The sequence below is a fragment of the Polyodon spathula genome, chromosome 4 (assembly GCF_017654505.1).
Source record: "Polyodon spathula isolate WHYD16114869_AA chromosome 4, ASM1765450v1, whole genome shotgun sequence".
NCBI lineage: Eukaryota > Metazoa > Chordata > Actinopteri > Acipenseriformes > Polyodontidae > Polyodon > Polyodon spathula.
In genome coordinates, this window is record NC_054537.1 from 19374347 (window position 1) to 19380346 (window position 6000).

The 6000-nt window shown below is 39.0% G+C and overlaps 1 protein-coding gene across 1 annotated transcript in view; it reads right to left on the bottom strand.

The window, feature by feature from the left end:
- LOC121314278 (protein phosphatase 1 regulatory subunit 16A-like) overlaps window positions 1-6000 on the bottom strand; it is a 39927-nt gene extending 33927 nt beyond the window's left edge. Inside the window, exon 1 of the mRNA XM_041247351.1 lies at window positions 5872-6000. The gene's annotated coding sequence lies outside the window, so the exon portion shown is untranslated. The remainder of the gene's footprint in view (window positions 1-5871) is intronic.

Below are 6000 nucleotides of genomic sequence, written 5' to 3' on the forward strand. Positions count from 1 at the left end.
GTTAAACCTTGACTACTCAAACCCTGAATATTTCAGTTTTTTTTTTTTTAAAGGATGCCAATGATTCAGCATCACCAACATGGCTAGGTAATCCATCCCCTTACTGCTCTCTAAGCAAAAAGAGTCTCCTACCCTCTGTCCTACAGCAAGTCCACTTATTTTCTGGTCCTGGTTTCTGTGCTGCATATTGGGTTGGGTTGACAAAATAAATCACTCAAAAACCAATGTGGGCACTGTAATTCAAGCTCCCGCTGCATCTCAAACGTCATCTCTAAGCTGCTAAAACCACCCCATTTTACAGCACATAATTTGCATACATGTGCAACATTTTACACAATGCAACCAATCATAACTTCCCTTCCAACACCACCTCCAAGTCTGATGTCCATCACGTGTACCAAGCAGGCTGCAAAAACAGTGTTACAAACAATGTCAAACGCAAGTTTTTTTGCAACCTTGTTCTTCATGCCCATTTGCGCTCCAAATGCTACAGGCAAAATGGAGGAACGTCTGACTGATTACATTCAGTGCAGCAACAGCCTGTTCTTAATGATAAACAGCACAAGAAATCTCTCGATACACATTTTAATATAGCAGTTAAAAAGACAGCTCCGGTAGTTCTAGTGTTAAAGTAGTACCTGACGTCATGTTTTAAACTAAAAACTGGTTTGTTATTTCTCACAATGGCACACTTGAGACCTGTGGAGCTAATGGAAGTGCAAAACGGGCAAGCTTTATGGAATTATTTTGTTATCTACAATCTCTCTAAGCATGCTGCTGGCACAGCCCGATAGTCCCTCAGGAGCCCTATCAGAATGCCCTTGCACTGCTCTGATTTTCAATCTGGATTTGAATGCAATGCAAACACTGTTCCACAGGCAGACAAAGACTGGGGAGATAAACTGCACTAATAAACTCAAATTCTTGAACAAAGAAAAACCATTAGAATGCAATGGAAAGCTATCAGGCAGCAGACCAAACACAGAGCTGAGTCAACAGAGCCAGCTCTCCCCCTCCTTCAATAACGGACATAATGTAAATCTCTGAACAAGCACCTCTTTTTCCAGTGCACGGTTTGTTTGTTGGCAATGTAACATTACAACACCAAATGTTGCATTTAAAATTATTACTTAACATCTTTGTAGGAAGTCATTAAAAGTAATTTTACAGTAACTAATAAAACACCGTTACTGCTTCACTTCCTAGGTCACTCCAGCAGTGTCTTCTGGGTCACGTTACTGGCTGAAAGCATGACAGTCAATAGGGGAAGCAGCAGATTGGTTAATGACAGGAAAAAGGGGGTGGGGACAATTTCACTCTCCAGGTGATCAAGGTAGTGCAACACTACCTGAAAGCAAGACTTGCAAACAGCAATTTCTTTAACCAAGTGTAGTACCAGATATCAGGTTTTAAAATGAAAATACATAAGGGATTCGGAGCAACTTCAGAGAGAATCACATGTCTCAAATCACCATAGATGCTATAAAGCAAAGAAGAAGGATTTGAAATTGCCTGTTTCGACCACAGGGGTCAGGATTATTTCCCATAGGGCACCACTGCAATGGCTTGGCATCTCAACCAATTAAATTGAATGGAAAGGCAAGGCCTGAACACGACTGGCTAACCTCACAGAACTCCTTACTATTCAACTCAAGAGCAAGCTCTGGTTGAGAGGCAAGTATGGGTCTTCTGTTGACGTCAGTATTATTAACTCATCAGCCGCTAGGAGGAGACCCATTAAAATACGGTCCCTTCAAAATCACTTGTGGCTAAGTGGCTGGGAGCAAAATTGCACTGTAGGCCACTGTGTATTCCAAAGCAAGCTTATTAACAGAAGAATGTCTGGCAACTGTACAAGTCAGTCTCCAAGAGTAATTGCTGGAAAGCATTCAGTCTGAGAACTCCAGAGCTGGAAAGTGAGGAGATGATCCAGAGTTGGTGAATTCTTTACAGCCTGGCAGCTCTAAAATACCAGACTGCCGTTTTAAAGTGTAATATAACTTTAAATGTATAGGCAATAATCTAATAACTAGTACAAACCATCTGCAGTTCTGGGCCTAATATCTGAATATTCGAACAAACAGGACTCGACATGATTACGTTCATACATGTTCATAACAGAACTTTAGATCTCAAAGATAACACACAAAGGAAACCAATGCATAAATGAAATCTGAAATACATAATACACATTGTACGGTACAGAGTGTTTCTCTCCTTTCTTTAAACCCATCTTCATTTTAGCTATATTACATTAATAAAATAATACATTAATAAGGCCTATTGTGATGATTATCAACAGATACAACATATTTTACAGCTTTTCCCTGGAAATGCTGTAATGTTACCTAAGAAAATGCAGGACTGCAGTATTCTGCAATAAAGTTCTCATAGAAACATATATTGCTCAGCAAGTGTGTAGACGTTAGTAGTGTTTGAGAATCATAAAGGAGAAGCTGCAAACATAGGAAGAAGCTCTTTAAAAGAACTAAACTGAATCTGTGCAGTGCAACGTACAGGCAAAGGTCAGTATAGCGTCCTGCAAGTGTATAAACAGTACTATATTACAGAGAAAATATCTCTTAGGCATAAAATAAACCCGGTGCCCCATCTTATTACCTCTGAGAGTAAGGACTGAAACACTCTCCTGTACAGAACAATGCGCTTTTTATAGTTCAGATGGCATGGACGCATTTCTTTCCTCTGCACAATTTCTTTTTGATGCAGTCATTTATGTATTCTGTTGTATGAACAAATACAAACATGGTCATTTTTCTAATACATTTCAGGCAGGGTTTGTTTGAAAATTCAGTATTTGTCCCAGCACTATAAAAGACATTTGCTGTATCCTTGTAAAGAAAAAATTGATTTTGGCTAAAGAAACACAGGTAAGTACAGTATACTTGGTGTATCGACAAATCGTGACACTTTCTTTGAATAATATCACACCATAGGAGGTACAGTTTATAATGTGATACAAGACAAAATGCACAACTCAAGTGGTTCTTGAATGAAGAATGAGTGTGTTTTATAGTTATGAACACATACTCTCCCTAGCTCACCAATTTTTGTATTAATTAATAGTCTTTCATTAAATGGTAATTTGATCTAATTGTGCATCATACAATCAGCCCACAAGGACCACCAAATGTACTGCAACACCTGTACATACAGTAGAAGTATAGCACTGTGACTGTTGTATCGTTAGACCCTTGCAGTATAATATAACAAGCAGCAACAGTCAGTGAAGATTATAGACCCATCAAACAATTCAAATCAGGGGCAGTCAATTCTAGACTGCCTAGTGCTGGAGACACATATATAAACCCCCTTCTCTTCTACTGCTATTCAACAGCGTACTTGCTCTCAAGCCAGCAACAAACACAGCCTGACTAGCTCCAAGAGAGCAAACACAACTGCGACAGACATCAAAGACAGAGCTCACAGATAATAAAGCACACATTATAAGTTAGGCGCCAAGAGTGTAGATTTCACACCTAGACTAGCAATGACAAAATATGCCAACACGTTTAAACCACAACTGAGAAATGCACTCCCAACATGATTATAGGTAGCAACCAAACACTTGGAAATACACAACAAAGATACATAGCTTTAAGCATTGCTGTAAAACACCAGATAAAAACTGACAAGATACATCACTTCAATCTAAAATATAACTGTGACCTCTACACTACAAGGCTAACTTGACATACTGTACTGAGCAAGATTTTTGTTTCTGTTACAGTGCTTGCCACAATAATCACACAGTTAAATCTGTGCAGTATTTTAGAAATACAACCCTCAAACTAGTTTTGTTAGTTTTCTATCATTCAAATTTCAGGACTAAGCACTGAAATGCTTAAAGTTACAGGGACGGTAACACCTCTAATTAGCCTACATGTTTATCACTTGGCTAACATTTAAACTCTAAACTATTAACCTCCTAAATAAAACTGAGATTAAAACAGGTATACTGCATGTATCACCCGCGATACTCAGGTGTATCTCATGACCCGCTGGGTAGGGAGAGAACAAGCTTAGCACTGTATGCTTTCTGAAGAACCCCAACCTCTAGGAAACTTTCAGCAAATCCCAGTCAGGTCCCTTCCTCAAAATACAGCCTGATGACAAGGAAAACAAAGTGGGGCAAAAAGTTTGCAAGTTACAGTCGTTAGTCCAGTTGGCCTACATGAGCAGAAGCTGTTTTCTGCTTCACTGTTGCACATTTAACATGACTTGAGACAGTCTTAGTGCAGCCTGGAATGCAGGGTGTGACCACACAAGATGACTCACCAAGAAATTTCTGAGACTTTGGCCGAGCAGAGAAATCAGTAACGAACACCACGAGTCCAAGGAGTCTTGGAATCTCACTTTAAATGTCTCAAAAAAAGAGGACCCAGAGTGATTCTGTTTCCTGACTGTATCTCTGAATAGCACCGCGAGCGCACACACCCGCAAACATGAGGCCAAGAGCGCATAAATGAGCACAGTGTCATTTATTTAAAGTTTTTGTAACTTCCAACATTTCATTTTTCACCAAAATACAAACTTTTCACTAGATCAAATGCTCAGCATCAATCTAGCATTCCTTACTGCATTAGAACACCTTTAGTACACAATAGGGTTGTCCATTTTCCAACAACGAGGAAAACCATCGTGATAAGCCCCCATCACAACATGTACTAGTGTATAAGACTGTATACAACATTTAATTATATTGAGGGCTAAAACAATATTTTGCCTACATATTTCTGACACTGGTTAGACAATAAGGCAAAAGGGTTTAACGCTTGGCTAACGTTTAATCATTTAAACTATTAACGCAAGAAAAGCAAAACAACAGAAATAAATGAACATAACCTAGTCTACATGTATATAAACCATCTGCTTTAACACAGCACTAGAAGTCAGATGAGGCTACTCAAGTTAAGCACAAATAGATTATTATTATTATTTTTTTTTTAGCAATTCAACCATGTCCAGTAAAATTGAAGAATAATCAGTCACGGTGGTTTGGACTCAAATAGCCCGTTTTACAGGAAAAGTCATACGCATCATACACATGTCATGGGAGGGGGTCATAAACCAAAAAAAAAAAACCTCCTTGTCATATAATAGACTACCCCCAACTCTACACCACACGACCATCATGACAGTAAGAACAGACATAATTACTGTGCAGAATAAATTCTTTTTTTTTTTTATATGGGTAAACATCGGTAGTTTTTTCCTATGCATCGGGTCGCTGGACAACTGCTAGGAAATTGTGACTGTGCCGACCACATAAGGACTGTGAGCATATGCACTAAGCTATCTATTGTAATTCTGCACATAAGAAAACGGCTGGACTTTTGATCTACCACGATCTACTGTGTCTGAACGTTGTCCCGTACGGATCAGAAACAGTATTGACTCTGGACTGATTCACACAGAACAGGCTAAAGTAAAGAAATTGAACATCTGCCACCAATGACCGTCAAATTGAACCGTCCTCTTTAAATTTAACGATGTGGCAGTAGTTTAGCAGAAATGGTCATTGGTTTCCTGCTTCTGTGTGGTGACAAACGGCTTGCTACACCGTGCCAGAGTCATCCACCTGTTGACAGTTCTACATTACATTACTTTTTTTTTTTTTTTTTTTTTTTGGTCGATTTATTTTTTTTTTTTTACTTCGCTGCTTCTGTCACAGCTGCTGAATCAATCGTTAAAACGTGAATGTAAAGTCTTACTCGTTTGCGTTTAATCCAGATTACCTGCGCCTATACAAAGTTGACATAAATTATTCCTGAAACCTAACGCCTAGGAAAAAAAAACACCAATCAATACTATTATACTGCAATAAAAACAAAACATAAAAAGCTTATTTACCTGGAAATGCATCTTACAGTACGTGTTGCTTCTCTTCCCGTCTTTCTTTCCCGGTTTCTCCGTCTTGTCTTCACTCCCACTCTCGCTCGTTTATCCTCCCCTCGCTTTTCTCCCAGGGGAAATGCTTCT